The 16,955-nt window shown below is 38.5% G+C and overlaps 1 non-coding gene across 1 annotated transcript; it reads right to left on the reverse strand.

Moving 5' to 3' along the window:
* Window positions 1-4,603: 4,603 nt before the first annotated feature.
* Window positions 4,604-4,711, reverse strand: LOC112761516 (small nucleolar RNA R71). The gene has a single exon (XR_003181908.1). It is a non-coding gene; the product is annotated as a small nucleolar RNA R71 (small nucleolar RNA).
* Window positions 4,712-16,955: the final 12,244 nt, after the last annotated feature.

Genomic DNA, 16,955 nt, shown 5'->3' on the forward strand with positions numbered 1-16,955 from the left:
AAATAATATGGTTTCTAACAAAGGAAACAACAGTGTTCGCGTCATCAGTGCGGGTAGGAATTGCTTCCACCCATTTAGAAATGTAATCTACAGCTAACAATATATAAAAATAACAATTAGAATTTGGAAATGGACCCATGAAGTCAATGCCCCAAACATCAAAAATTTCACAGAAAAGCATAATCTGTTGAGGTATCTCATCCCTCTTGGATATATTACCAAACCTTTGGCACGAGGAACAAGATTTACAAAATTCAGCAGCGTCTTTAAAAAAAGTAGGCCACCAGAATCCACAGTCTAAAATTTTTCTAGCTATTCCTTAAGGTCCAAAATGTCCTCCACTCTCAGATGAGTGGCAGGCCTCTAAAATGGACAGGAATTCTGATTGAGGCACACACCGTCTAATTACCTGGTCAGTGCCACATCTCTATAAATATGGGTCATCCCATATATAATATTTGGACTCACTTTTCAGCTTGTCTCTTTGATGCTTAGTAAAGTTTGGAGGAAAATTGCGGCTGACTAGATAATTAGCTACAGGCGCATTGATGAGCGGATAATTTATACGCTTTTTGGCATTGTTTTTAGTATGTTTTTAGTAGGATCTAGTTACTTTTAGGGATGTTTTCATTAGTTTTTATGTTAAATTCACATTTCTGGACTTTACTATGAGTTTGTGTATTTTTCTGTGATTTTAGGTATTTTCTGGCTGAAATTGAGGGACTTGAGCAAAAATCAGATTCAGAGGTTGAAGAAGGACTGCTGATGCTGTTGGATTCTGACCTCCCTGCACTCAAAATGGATTTTCTGGAGCTACAGAACTCAAAATGGAGCGCTTCCAATTTCATTAGAAAGTAGACATCCAGGGCTTTCCAGCAATATATAACTGTCCATACTTTGCCCAAGTTTAGAGGACGCAAACTGGCGTTCAACGCCAGCTCTCTGCCCAATTCTGGCGTCCAGCGCCAGAAACAAGTTGCAAAGTGGAGTTCAACGCCCAAACTGGCACAAAAGCTGGTGTTCAACTCCAAGAAGGACCTCTACATGTATAACATTCAAGCTCAGCCCAAGCACACACCAAGTGGGACCCAGAAGTGGATTTATGCATCAATTACTTACTTCTGTAAACCCTAGTAGCTAGTTTATTATAAATAGGACTTTTTACTATTGTATTAGACATCTTTGGACGCTTGGTTCTTAGATCAGAGGGGCTGGCCATTCGGCCATGCCTGGACCTTTCACTTATGTATTTTCAAATGGTAGAGTTTCTACACTCCATAGATTAAGGTGTGGAGCTCTGCTGTTCCTCAAAGATCAATGCAAGGTACTACTGTTTTCTATTCAATTCATCTTATTTCGCTTCTAAGATATTCATTCGCACTTCAACCTGAATGTGATGAACGTGACAATCATCATCATTCCTTATGAATGCGTGCCTGACAACCACTTCCGTTCTACATTAGATTGAATGAGTATCTCTTAGATCTCTTAATCAGAATCTTCGTGGTATAAGCTAGATTGATGGCGGCATTCATGAGAGTCTGGAAAGTCTAAACCTTGTCCGTGGTATTCCGAGTAGGACTCTGGGATTGAATGACTGTGACGAACTCCAAACTCGCGAGTGCTGGGCGTAGTGACAGACATAAAAGGATAGTAAATCCTATTCCAGTATGATCGAGAACCTCTAAGATGATTAGCCATGCAGTGACAGCGCATCGGACCATTTTCACAGAGAGGAATAGGATGCAACCATCAACAAGGGTGATGCCTGCTGACGATTAGCGGTGCTGTGACAGAGCATTTGGACCATTTTCCCGAGAGGATTGAAAGTAGCCATTGGCACCGGTGACATCCTTACCTAAAGCCAGCCATAGAAAGGAGTAAGACTGATTGGATGAAGACAGCAGGAAAGCGGAGGTTCAGAGGAACGAATGCATCTCCATACGTTTATCTGAAATTCTCACCAATGATTTACATAAGTATTTCTATCCTTATTATATTATCTATTTTCAAAAACTTCATAACTATTTTATATCCGCCTAACTGAGATTTACAAGGTGACCATAGCTTGCTTCATACCAACAATCTTCGTGGGATTCGACCCTTACTCACGTAAGGTATTACTTGGACGACCCAGTGCACTTGCTGGTTAGGTATGCGAAGTTGTGAAGATATTCACAACCTGAGTAACAATTTCGCATACCAAGTTTTTGGCGCCGTTGCTGGGGATTGTTTGAGTTTGGACAACTGACGGTTCATCTTGTTGCTCAGATTGGGTAACTTTCTTTTCGAAAAGTTTTCAAAAAAAAAAAATTTTCAAAAAATTCTTTCAAAAATTTCTCCTTTGTTTTTGAAAAAAATTTTAAAATAAAAATGTTTTCAAAATATATTTTCCTTCATAATTTTTAAGAATGAATTCTAGTGTTTCATGAAGCATATGAAGCCTGACTGGCTGTAAAGCCATGTTTAAATTCTTTTGGACTGAGGCTTCCAAACCATCAGCATAGAAGCAAGTTACCTTGATAAGTAATGAGCAGTATATTCTCTGATGTTACATGCTAAAGCTTGGTTGGCTATTAAGCCATGCCTGACCCTTTGATTGGAGCTTTAGACTAAAGAGCATAAGATTCCTGGAATTCATATTAAAAATTTTGGAATCCTTATTTTTCTTTTTCAAAATGATTTTCGAAAAAAAAAATTAAAAGAAAATACAAAAAAATCAAAAATATTTTTGTGTTTCTTGTTTGAGTCTTGAGTCATGTTATAAGTTTGGTGTCAATAGCATACTCATCTTGCATTTTTCAAAAATTTTCATGCATTCATAGTGTTCTTCATGATCTTCAAGTTGTTCTTGGTAAGTCTTCTTGTTTGATCTTTGCATTTGCATGTTTTGTGTCTTTTCTTGTTTTTCATATGCATTCTTGAATTCTTAGTGTCTAAACATGAAAGATTTCTAAGTTTGGTGTCTTGCATGTTTTCTTTGCATTAAAAATTTTTCAAAAATGTGTTCTTGATGTTCATCATGATCTTCATAAGTGTTCTTGGTGTTCATCTTGACATTCATAGCATTCTTGCATGCATTCATTGTTTTGATCCATAACTTTCATGCATTGCATCATTTTTCTTGTTTTTCTCTCTCATCATAAAAATTTCAAAAATCAAAAAAATATCTTTCCTTTTTTCTCTCTTATAATTTCGAAAATTAGATTTGACTTTTTCAAAAATTTTTAAAATCTAGTTGTTTTTATGAGTCAAATCAAATTTTCAAATTAAAAAAAAAATCTTATCTTTTTCAAAATCTTTTTCAAAAATCAAATGTTTTTTCAATTTTTTAGTTATTTTCGAAAATTTCAAAAATATTTTCAATAATCTTTTTCTTAATTTTACATCATATTTTCGAAAATAACATCATCAATTAATGTTTTGATTCAAAAATTTCAAGTTTGTTACTTACTTGTTAAGAAAGATTCAAACTTTAAGTTCTAGAATCACATCTTGTGATTTCTTGTGAATCAAGTCATTAATTGAGATTTTAAAAATCAAATCTTTTTCAAAAACTATTTTCTATCATATCTTTTCAAAAATATCTTCTTATCTTACCTTTTTCAAAAAAGTGATTGCAAAATATCTTTTCTAACTTCCTAACTTCTTATCTTTTCAAAATTTGTTTCAACTAACTAACTAACTTTTTGTTTGTTTCTTACCTTTTTCAAAACTACCTAACTAACTCTCTCTCTCTAATTTTCGAAAAAATCTTCCCTCTTTTTCCAAATTTCTTTTTAATTAGACTAATTATTTTATTTTTTTATTTGAATTTTCGAAAAACTACTAACCTTTTTCAAAAACTATTTTCAAAAATCACTAACTCTTTTTTAAAAATTATTTTCGAAAATTCTCTCCTCCTCTCATCCCCTTCTATTTATTTATTCATCTATTAACACTTCTCTTCATCTCACATCTCTGTTCCTATCATCACCTTTGTGTTTGGATTCTTCATTCTTCTTCACCCCTATTCCTTTTCTTCTTCTACTAACAATAAGGAACCTCTTTACTGTGACATAGAGGATTCCTCTTCTTTTCTTTTTCTCTTCTCTTTCTTATGAGCAGGGACAAAGAAAAAGGCATTTTTGTTGAAGCTGATCCAGAACCTGAAAGGACTCTGAAGAAAAAACTAAGAGAAGCTAAATTACAACAATCCAGAGACAACCTTATTGAAAATTTCGAACAAGTAAAGGAGATGGCAGCCGAACCCAACAACAATAATGCAAGGAGAATGCTTGGTGACTTTACTGCACCTAATTCCAATTTACATGGAAGAAGCATCTCCATTCCTCAGCTAGTTTCTCTGATGCAGCAGAACTGCAAGTTTTATGGACTTCCATCTGAAGATCCTTTTCAGTTCTTAACTGAATTCTTGCAGATCTGTGGTACTGTTAAGACTAATGGAGTAGATCCTGAAGTCTACAGGCTCATGCTTTTCCCTTTTGCTGTAAGAGACAGAGCTAGAATATGGTTGGACTCTCAACCCAAAGACAGCCTGAACTCTTGGGATAAGCTGGTCACGGCTTTCTTAGCCAAGTTCTTTCCTCCTCAAAAGCTGAGCAAGCTTAGAGCTGATGTTCAAACCTTCAGACAGAAAGAAGGTGAATCCCTCTATGAAGCTTGGGAAGGATACAAGCAGCTGACCAAAAAGTGTCCTTCTGACATGCTTTCAGAATGGACCATCCTGGATATATTCTATGATGGTTTATCTGAGCTATCAAAGACGTCATTGGATACTTCTGCAGGTGGATCCATTCACCTAAAGAAAACGCCTGCAGAAGCTCAAGAACTCATTAACATGGTTGCTAATAACCAGTTCATGTACACTTCTGAGAGGAATCCTGTGAGTAATGGGACGCCTATGAAGAAGGGAGTTCTTGAAATTGATACTCTGAATGCCATATTGGCTCAGAATAAAATATTGACTCAACAAGTCAATATGATTTCTCAGAGTCTGAATGGAATGCAAGCTGCATCCAACAGTACTCAAGAGGCATCTTCTGAAGAAGAAGCTTATGATCCTGAGAACCCTGCAATAGCAGAGGTAAATTACTTAGGTGAACCTTATGGAAACACCTATAATCCATCATGGAGAAATCATCCAAATCTCTCATGGAAGGATCAACAAAAGCCTCAACAAGGCTTTAATAATGGTGGAAGAAACAGGTTTAACAATAATAAACTTTTTCCATCATTCACTCAGCAACAGACAGAGAACTCTGAACAAAATACCTCTAATTTAGCAAACTTAGTCTCTGATCTATCTAAGGCCACTGTAAGTTTCATGAATGAAACAAGGTCTTCCATTAGAAATTTGGAAGCACAAGTGGGCCAACTGAGTAAAAGGATCACTGAAATCCCTCCTAGTACTCTCCCAAGCAATACAGAAGAGAATCCAAAAGGAGAGTGCAAGGCCATTGAATTAATTACCATGGCCGAACCTGTAAGGGAAGGAGAGGACGTGAATCCCAAGGAGGAAGACCTCCTGGGACGTCCAGTGATCAATAAGGAGTTTCCCTTTGAGGAACCAAAGGACCCTGAGGCTCATCTAGAGACCACAGGGATTCCATTGAACCTCCTTATACCATTCATGAGCTCTGATGAGTACTCCTCTTCTAAAGAGAATGAGGATGTTACTGAAGAGCAAGCTGCCAAGTTCCTTGGTGCAATCATGAAGGTAAATGCCAAATTATTTGGCATTGAAACTTGGGAAGATGAACCTCCCTTGTTCACCAATAAACTAAGTGATCTGGATCAACTGACATTGCCTCAGAAGAAACAGGATCCTGGAAAGTTCTTACTACCTTGTACCATAGGCAACATGATCTTTGAAAAGGCTCTGTGTGACCTTGGTTCAGGGATAAACCTCATGCCCCTCTCTGTAATAGAGAAACTGGGAATCTATGGGGTGCAAGCTGTTAAAATCTCACTAGAGATGGCAGACAATTCAAGAAAACAGGCTTATGGACAAGTAGAGGACGTGTTAGTGAAGGTTGAAGGCCTTTACATCCCTACTGATTTCATAGTCTTGGATATTGGGAAGGATGAGGAAGAATCCATCATCCTAGGAAGACCTTTCCTAGCCACAGCAAGAGCTGTGATTGATGTGGACAGAGGAGAATTGATCCTTCAAATAAATAAGGACAACCTTGTGTTTACAACTCAAGGATCTCTCTCTGCATCCATGGAGAGGAAGCATAAAAAGCTTCTCTCAAAGCAGAGTCAAACAGAGCCCCCATAGTCAAACTCTAAGATTGGTGTTGGGAGGCCACAACCAAACTCTAAGTTTGGTGTTGGAGAGTCTCAACAATGCTCTGAACATTTGTGAGGCTCCATGAAAGCCCACTGTCAAGCTATTGACATTAAAGAAGCGCTTGTTGGGAGGCAACCCAATTTTTATCTAACTATATTTTTCTTAGTTATATGTCTTTATAGGTTCATGATCATGTGGAGTCACAAAATAAATGAAAAAATTGAAAACGGAATAAAAAACAGCAGAAGAAAAATCACACCCTGGAGGAAGACCTTACTGGCATTTAAACGCCAGTAAGAAGCATGTTTTGGGCGTTCAACGCCAGAACAGAGTATGGTTCTGGCGTTGAACGCCAGAAATGGGTAGCATCTGGGCGTTTGAACGCCAGAAATGCACCCTGGAGAAGAGCTGGCACTGAACGCCCAGAACAAGCATGGTTCTGGCGTTCAACGCCGGAAATGGGCCACAAATGGGCGTTCAACGCCCAGAACAAGCACCAATCTGGAGCTGAACGCCCAGAGTTGTGTGCAAGGGCATTTTGCATGCCTAATTTGGTGCAGGGATGTAAATCCTTGACACTTCAGGATCTGTGGACACCACAGGATCATCTTAGGATCTGTGAATCTCACAGGATCCCCACCCACCTCACCCTCTCTCTCTCCATTCATGATCATCCCTTCTATTTTCCATTCACCACTCATATCCATACACACATCCCTCCATCTCCTCCATATCTTCTTCTTCTTCTTCTATTCTTTCTTCTAATGCTCGAGGGCGAGCAACATTCTAAGTTTGGTGTGGTAAAAGCATAGCTTTTTGTTTTTCCATTACCATTAATGGCACCTAAGGCCAGAGAAACCTCAAGAAAGAGAAAAGGGAAGGCAATTGCTTCCACCTCTGAGCCAAGGGAGATGGAAAGATTCATCTCACAAGCCCATCACTAAGAAAAGGATGGAGCAACCAAGAGAGCACATTCATGGATCTCAACAGGCACATGAAGAAGCTCATCATCAAGAAACCCCTGAGATACCTCAAGGAATGCACTTTCCTCCACAGAATTTTTGGGAGCAAATCAACACCTCCCTAGGAGAATTAAGTTCCAACATGGGACAACTAAGGGTGGAACATCAAGAGCACTCCATCATCCTTCATGAAATCAGAGAAGATCAAAAAGCAATGAGGGAGGAGCAACAAAGATAAGGAAGAGACATAGAAGAGCTCAAGGACATCATTGTTTCCTCAAGAAGAAAATGCCACCATCACTAAGGTGGACTCATTCCTTGTTCTTACATTCTCTGTTTTCGTTTTCTCTATGTTAAAGTGCTTATCTGTGTTTGTGTCCTCATTACATGATCATTAGTAGTTAGTAACCATGTCTTAAAAGTTATGAATGTCCTATGAATCCATCACCTCTCTTAAATGAAAAATGTTTTAATTTAAAAGAACAAGAAGTACATGAGTTTCGAATTTATCCTTGAACTTAGTTTAATTATATTGATGTGGTGACAATGCTTCTTTTTTTCTGAATGAATGCTTGAACAGTGCATATGTCTTTTGAAGTTGTTGTTTAAGAATGTTAAATATGTTGGCTCTTGAAAGAATGATGACAAGGAGACATGTTATTTGATAATCTGAAAAATCATAAAAATGATTCTTGAAGCAAGAAAAAGCAGCAAAGAACAAAGCTTGCAGAAAAAAAAAACTATAACAGAAGAAAAAAAATATAAGAGTAAAAAAAATAAAATAGAAAGAAAAAGCAAGCAGAAAAAGCCAAAAGCTCTTAAAACCAAAAGGCAAGAGCAAAAAGTCAATAACCCTTAAAACCAAAAGGCAAGGGTAAATAAAAAGGATCCCAAGGCTTTGAGCATCCGTGGATAGGAGGGCCTAAAGGAATACAATCCTGGCCTAAGCGGCTAAACCAAGCTGTCCCTAACCATGTGCTTGTGGCGTGTAGGTGTCAAGTGAAAACTTGAGACTGAACGGTTAAAGTCAAGGTCCAAAGCAAAAGAAGAGTGTGCTTAAGAACCCTGGACACCTCTAATTGGGGACTTTAGTAAAGCTGAGTCACAATCTGAAAAGGTTCACCCAATTATGTGTCTGTGACATTTATGTATCCAGTGGTAATACTGGAAAACAAAGTGCTTAGGGCCACGGCCAAGACTCATAAAGAAGCTGTGTTCAAGAATCATCATACTGAACTAGGAGAGTCAATAACACTATCTGAACTCTGAGTTCCTATAGATGCCAATCATTTTGAATCTCAATGGATAAAGTGAGATGCCATAACCATTCAAGAGGCAAAAAGCTACAAGTCCCGCTCATCTGATTGGAGCTATGTTTCATTGATAGTTTGGAATTTATAGTATATTCTCTTCTTTTTATCCTATTTGATTTTCAGTTGCTTGGGGACAAGCAACAATTTAAGTTTGGTGTTGTGATGAGCGGATAATTTATACACTTTTTGGCATTATTTTTAGTATGTTTTTAGTAGGATCTAGTTACTTTTAGGGATGTTTTCATTAGTTTTTATGTTAAATTCACATTTCTGGAATTTACTATGAGTTTGTGTATTTTTCTGTGATTTCAGGTATTTTCTGGCTGAAATTGAGGGACTTGAGCAAAAATCAGATTCAGAGGTTGAAGAAGGACTGCTGATACTGTTGGATTCTGACCTCCTTGTACTCAAAATGGATTTTCTGGAGCTACAAAACTCAGAATGGCACGCTTCGAATTGCATTGGAAAGTAGACATTTAGGGCTTTCCAGCAATATATAATAGTCCATACTTTGCCCAAGTTTAGATAACGCAAACTGGCGTTCAACGCCAGCTCTCTGCCCAATTCTGGCGTCCAGCGCCAGAAACAAGTTGCAAAGTGGAGTTCAACGCCCAAACTGGCGCAAAAGCTGGCATTCAACTCCAAGAAGGACCTCTACACGTATAACATTCAAGCTCAGCCCAAGCACACACCAAGTGGGCCCTGGAAGGGGATTTATGCATCAATTACTTACTTCTGTAAACCCTAGTAGCTAGTTTATTATAAATAGGACTTTTTACTATTGTATTAGACATCTTTGGACGCCTGGTTCTTAGATCAGAGGGGCTGGCCATTCGGCCATGCCTGGACCTTTCACTTATGTATTTTCAAATGGTAGAGTTTCTACACTCCATAGATTAAGGTGTGGAGCTTTGCTGTTCCTCAAAGATCAATGCAAAGTACTACTGTTTTCTATTCAATTCATCTTATTTCGCTTCTAAGATATTCATTCGCACTTCAACCTGAATGTGATGAACGTGACAATCATCATCATTCCTTATGAATGCGTGCCTGACAACCACTTCCGTTCTACATTAGATTGAATGAGTATCTCTTAGATCTCTTAATCAGAATCTTCGTGGTATAAGCTAGATTGATGGCGGCATTCATGAGAGTCTGGAAAGTCTAAACCTTGTCCGTGGTATTCCGAGTAGGACTCTGGGATTGAATGACTGTGACGAACTCCAAACTCGCAAGTGCTGGGCATAGTGACAGATGCAAAAGGATAGTAAATCCTATTCCAGTATGATCGAGAACCTCCAAGATGATTAGCCATGTAGTGACAGCGCATCGGACCATTTTCATAGAGAGGAATAGGATGCAACCATCGACAAGGGTGATGCCTCCAGACGATTAGCCGTGCTGTGACAGAGCATTTGGACCATTTTCCCGAGAGGATTGAAAGTAGCCATTGGCACCGGTGACATCCTTACCTAAAGCTAGCCATAGAAAGGAGTAAGACTGATTGGATGAAGACAGCAGGAAAGCGGAGGTTCAGAGGAACGAATGCATCTCCATACGTTTATCTGAAATTCTCACCAATGATTTACATAAGTATTTCTATCCTTATTATATTTTCTATTTTTGAAAACTTCATAACTATTTTATATCCGCCTGACTGAGATTTACAAGGTGACCATAGCTTGCTTCATACCACCAATCTCCGTGGGATTCGACCCTTACTCGCGTAAGGTATTACTTGGACGACCCAGTGCACTTGCTGGTTAGTTATGCGAAGTTGTGAAGATATTCACAACCTGAGTAACAGTTTCGCATACCACGCATACCAAGGGACTACTTTAGATACTGCTTGTAAGTTGTCGAATGGGAAATTATCATTTATAGGAGTGGAGATATCCTTAATGTGCTCAAGGCGACTCAAGTGGTCTGCCACTAGATTCTGGGTACTACTCCTATCCTTAATTTTTAAATCAAATTCTTGTAGTAGCAGTATCCAACGTATAAGCTTTGGTTTGGACTCCTTTTTAGCTAATAAATACTTTAGAGCTGCGTGGTCTGAGTACACTACTACTTTATCACCAAGTAAATAGGTTCGGAATTTATTCAGAGCAAAAACAATAGCAGGAAGCTCTTTCTCAGTAGTAGTGTAATTAGACTGAGCAGCGTCTAAAGTCTTAGACTCATAAGCAATTACAAAAGGATCCTTACCTTCACGCTGAGCCAGCGCCGCTCCTACTGCATGATTGGAGGCATCGCACATGATTTCAAATGGCTAGCTGTAGTCTGGTCCTCTCACAATTGGAGCTTGAGTCAAGGCGGTCTTCAGCTTATCAAATGCTTGTTTGCAATCCTCACTGAACTCGAACTCAATATCTTTCTACAGTAGTCTGGATAAGGGTAGTGCTACCTTACTAAAGTCCTTAATGAACCTCCGGTAAAAACCTGCATGACCAAGGAACGAACGGACTTCCCTCACAGAGGAGGGGTAAGGTAAACTAGAAATAACATCCACCTTTGCTGGATCCACAGAAATGTCAGTATTAGACACAACATGTCCTAGCACAATCCCTTGTTTTACCATAAAGTGACATTTTTCAAAATTCAATACAAGGTTCATACTAACACATCTATCTAATACTCTAGATAAACTATCTAAGCAAAGGCTAAATGAATCACCATAAATGCTAAAATCATCCATAAAAACCTTCATACAGTTCTCAATAAGGTCAGAGAAAAGACTCATCATGCACCTTTGGAAAGTAGCTGGTGCATTGCATAAGCCAAAGGGCATTCTCTTATAAGCATAAGTTCCAAAAGGACATGTAAAAGTAGTCTTTTCCTGATCTTCGGGAGCTATACGGATTTAAAAATAGACTGTATAACCATCTAAAAAGTAATAATGGGATTTACTTGACAGGCGATCAAGCATCTGATCAATGAATGGCAAAGGGTAATGATCCTTGCGAGTGGCTTGGTTGAGACGCCTATAGTCAATGCAAACTCTCCATGAATTCTGTACTCTAGTTGTCAGAAGCTCTCCGTGCTCTTTTCTTACTGTTGTGATTCCAGACTTCTTGGGCACCACATGTACTGGACTGACCCATTTGCTATCTGAGATGGGGTAAATGATATATGCTTCAAGTAGCCTGGTTACTTCTTTCTTGACAACTTCTAAGATGGTGGGATTCAACCTTCTTTGAGGTTAACGGACAGGCTTTGCTCCCTCTTCTAGGAATATTTTGTGCTCACAAACTTGAGGGTTGATGCCTACTATATCCGCTAGGCTCCATTCAATTGCTTTCTTGTGTTTTCTTAGCACACTGAGTAGCTGTTTTTCTTGTTGAGAAGTGAGCTCCCTTGCAATGATAACTGGAAACTTCTGCTTGTCCTCAAGGTAAGCATACTTGAGGTGTGGAGGGAGGGGCTTTAATTCTAATTTCTGCTCATGGCCAGGCTCTGGATCATTCAGAGCTGGTGATAATGGTGCAGTGCTCTCATTGTCCTCTGAGAATATCCCCACACTTGGATCTTGCCCTATGTACTTCTCTTCTAATTCCTCCTGATGAACTTCAGCCACAGTTTCATCTATGATGTCACACTAGGAGATAGAATGATCATCCCGAGGGTGCTTCAGAGCTTCATTTAAACTGAATTTCACTATTCTGCCATCTATTTCAAAAGATTAAGTTCTTGAAAATGCGTCTAGCTTGAACTTTGAAGTCTTCAGGAATGGTCTTCCAAGCAGGATTGATGATGGCCTTCTTGAGTCATTAGGGGGCATTTCCAGGATATAGAAGTCAATGGGAAATGTGAGCCCTTTAATGCTCACTAATACATCTTCAGCAACTCCAATCACTGTAATAATGCTTTTATCTGCTAACATAAAATGAGCTGTCGACCTTTTTAAGGGAGGGAGCCTCAAGGTATCATATATAGACAAAGGCATTATACTAACACACGCTCCTAAATCACACATGCAGTCTGAAAATATCACACCTCCAATAGTACAGTTAACCATACATGGACCTGGATCACTACACTTTTCAGGTATACCTCCCATTAAAGCAGATATAGAACTACCTAAAGGAATAGTTTCTAATTCATTAATTTTGTCTTTATGTATACATAAATCTTTTAGAAACTTTGCGTATTTAGGTACCTGCTGAATAACATCAAAAAGGGGAACAGTTACCTCAACCTTTTTGAATATTTCTACCATTTTGGGATCAAGTTCCATCTGCTTCCTGGGCTTCCTTGCAATTTGTGGAAATGGAATAGGGAGGGCATTTTCTGCAGCGTCTGCAACTCTTGGTGCTTCTTTCTGTGGTTGAGCTTCTTCTTCTTTAACCATGTCTTGTATGTCCTCTTCCTCTTCAGCATCCTTTACTTCCACCACCTCTTCAGCTGGGGCGTGTTCAGGTGGGTTTGGCTCCTCCTGATTCCTCTCTTGCAGTATGGTTCCGAACCTTAGGGTGATAGCATTGATGCCACCCTTTGGATTGGGTAACGGTTGAGAAGGAATTCTACTGGAGCTTGCATGTTGAGTGTTTGAAGTATTGGATGATCCCATCTTAGAGATGAGAGTTTGTATAGCGGATGTTAGACCGTTAAGTGAACTTTCCATGTTCTTTTGTCCTTGCGCAATGGATTGAAACATCTCATCATTTGGAGAGGAATTAGAATAAGTGACCTGAGGCACTTGTTGTTGGTTGTGCTGTGGTCCTTGGGATTGCCTCAGGTGAGGTGCTCTGTAAGGCTGGTTCTGGTTCTGCTGCCTGTTGTTGTTATTATTCCACCTCTGGTTTCCTTGATTATCTCTGCCTCCTCTGTTATTGTTGTCCCTTCAACCCTGGTTAGAATTATCTCTCCAACCTTGGTTGGAATTGTCCTGCCATCCATGGTTGTAGCTGCCACCTTGATTGTATCCTTGATTGGGGCGGTCATAAAAGTTATGAGTGGTTGCTACAGTATTGTCTTCCTATTGGAGCTGCGGACATTCATCAGTATAATGACTATAATCAGCACAGATTCCACACACTCTCTGTGGAACTAACTGTTGGCTTTGCTGTGGTAGAGAGGGCTGAGCTTGCTAAGCTTGTTGTTGACTCAACTGCATTTACTTCAGTAAGTTGGTCATTTCACATATACTCTTGAGTTAGGGCAGCAGTCTCTCTACTAGAGGATACCTCTGCAACAGCTTTTGATCGGCTTTGTTTCTGCCTGTGATTCCGAGTAAATTCAGCTAAGTCACTAATCAATTGCCATGCCTCATCAGTGGTCTTGTACTTTTTCATAGACCCGTTGCTAGCACTTTCCAATGTGGTCTTATCTTGAGGCCTCATGCCCTGTGTGACGTAGCCGAGCAACACTATCTTGTCAATCATATGGTGGGGGCATGCTTCCAGAAGATTGTTGAAGCACTCCGAGTATTTGTAGAGAGTCTCGAATTCATCCTGAACAATCATGGAAATGTCTTTCCTCAGTTTATCAGTAACTTCAGCTGGAAAGAAATTTTCCAATAATTCTCTTCTAAGTGTATCCCAGTTAGAAACAGTTGCTGCGGGTTGAGTGTAGTACCACTCTCTCGCCTTTCCCACAAGAGAGAATGAGAAGGCTTTTAACAAAATAGAAGTTTCATCTGTACCATCATGCCTGACAGTAGAACAGGCTACCTGGAAATCCCTAAGGTGCTTGATAGGCTCTTGAGCAGGTAAGCCATAAAACTTAGGCATCAAGTTGAGTAGTGCAGTCTTGAGTTCAAAATCTACAGCCACTACTGGGTGATGCGCTTGATACGGTTGCAGTGTAAAATCAGGGGCTCCAGCTTCCTGGACAGTAACTCTCCTAGGTGCTGCCATGTCACCTGCACGTTAATCAACCGAATCAGTAGAAAGGGAGCTTCTTTCTTCCTCAAGTGACGTTTCAGATTTGCCCTCGAAGAGGACTAACCGACGCCGAGCTTGCCTTATACGTGAAATAGTTCTTTCAATCTCAGGATCAAATACTGGCAAGCTTGGATCAGGAAGTGAACGCGTCATTTAATGAAAGAAACATGCAGCTCATAGTAGCAAAATAAAATAAAATGCAAATAAATAAATTCCAATCAATAACTTAGCACTCTATTGCAACTCCCCGGCAACGGCGCCAAAAATTGACGTAGCGGAAATTGGCGGATTAAGAAATTAATGTAAGAGATACGTTGCAAGTACAGTTCTTAACCAACAAAAATCCGCTTATCAATTTAGAAGTGTTGTCACAAAATTAGAATTAAAATACTGGGAGTATGAATCCCAGGTCGTCTCCCAACGAGTTGCAGAAAGATGTGCTATTTTATTAATCAGATATTTTCAAAAATGGTTTTGAGTTTGATAAATAGGAAATTAAATAAGAGAATTTATGTAATTTAAATAAAAATCTTGACCGGGAGTAGATTAGTAGGAAAGTCTATCCTTGTTGGAGTTCTCCCAAGATTAATTGATAATTGAAGGTTGTTCTGCTTAGTTATCCTTTACCAGGTAGACGAAAGTCAATCAAGTTGGAAGTCTATTTCTATTCACAAGTTCTAATCCTCTCCCTTGGGAAGGATTAGTGTCAGTGACTAGAGGGCGATCCAACAATAAACCCAATTACAATTTTACTCTTGAGCATTCCAACTCAAGGTTCTCCTTTCAATCAACTCCCAATCAAGTTATGGAACTACTCGCTCATTATGAATGTAAACTTCACAAAATAAGAAAGGGAAATAAAGGAAGACATGATAAATAATAATCCTAAAGACCAATTAAAAATAAAAATAGTTCTTGTATTAATAAATTCTAAAAATAATCCAATAGTAATTCTGAACAAATTAAGGATATGAAAGAGTAAGTGACAAGTAAGGAAAACAAACTAGAATGATGAAGTCTTGGCGGAGGTAATAACTCTTCTCAATATCCCAATCCAAAAAGCAATAAAAACAAAATCCTAGGAACTATAAATGTGTAGAGAAAAAATTAAAGGAGGAGTAAATTCAGATCTAAAAACTAAAAATCATCCGGAATGAATGTCTCCTCTCGTCTCTGCATGTTCCCTGGCTCTAATCTGCTTTTCTGGGCCAAAAACTAGTTCAAAACATGGCCCAAAATCGCCCCCAGCAAATTCTGCAAATTCTGCAGATCGCGCACGTCATGCGATCGCGTCATCCACGCGTTCGCGTCATCCAGCATTTTGCCTTGCCACGCGTGCGCATCTTCCACGCATTTGCGTCATCCGTGCAGTTTCCAATCCATGCGTTTGCGTTAGGCACACAGGCGCGTTACTACGATTTCTCCGTTTCGCGCGGTTGCGTGAGCCATGCGTCCGCGTCTCTTCTTGCTGGTCATCTCCTTAATTTCTTGTGTTCCTTCCATTTTTGCAAGCCTCCTCTCCAATTTCCAAGTCATTCATGCCCTATAAATCCTGAAACACTTAACACAGGGATCACGGCATCGAATGAAATAAAGGAGAATTAAAATACATAATTAAAAGTCTCTAGGAAGCAAGTTTTCAACCATGGAATAATTTTGGGAAGGAATTGTAAATACATGCTAATCATATGAATAAGTGGGTAAAGATTTGATAAAACCACACAATTAAACACAATATAAACCATAAAATAATGGTTTATCAGCCATGTCTCTTTCTTTTTCGAAAATTTCTGTCAGGTCCTCTCCAGAGGGTTGTGCTTTAGCTTCTCTTAGTTTCCTCTTAAGAGTCCATTCAGGTTCAGGATCAGCGTCAATAAGAATGTCTTTGTCCCTGTTCCTGCTCATATGAAAAAGAATAGAACAGAAAAGAAGAGGAATCCTCTATGTCACAGTATAGAGATTCCTTTATGTGAGTAGAAGAAGAGAAGAATAGAAGAAGGAGAAAAGAGAGATGAGAGAGATAAGAGAGAGAATTTCGAATTTTAAAAAAATAAAAGAAAAATATTTTTGTTTTTATTTTAATTATTAGTTAGAATTCAAAAATTAAAAGGAGAAATAAAATTAAAATTAAAATTTGAAACAATTAGTTAATTAAAAAGAATTTTGAAAAATTGTTAGTGATTTTCGAAAGTTGGAGAGAAAGAAATAGTTTGGTGGTTTTAAAAAAGATATGATTAAAATAGAAAACTTTTAAAATCAAACAAAAAGTCACGTAGTTAATTGAAAAAGATTTGAAAATCAAATTTGAAAAGATAAGAAGTTAGAAAAGATTTTGAAACTGATTTTTGAAAAAGATATGATTGAAATAGAAAAAGATATGATTGAAAATCATTTTAAAAAAGATTTGAATTGGAAATTTAAAAAGATTTGATTTTGAAAATTAAAGTTGATTACTTGACTAACAAGAAACTAAAAAGATATGATTCTAGAGTTTAAAGAT

The sequence above is a fragment of the Arachis hypogaea genome, chromosome 16, assembly GCF_003086295.3.
Source record: "Arachis hypogaea cultivar Tifrunner chromosome 16, arahy.Tifrunner.gnm2.J5K5, whole genome shotgun sequence".
Taxonomy (NCBI): domain Eukaryota; kingdom Viridiplantae; phylum Streptophyta; class Magnoliopsida; order Fabales; family Fabaceae; genus Arachis; species Arachis hypogaea.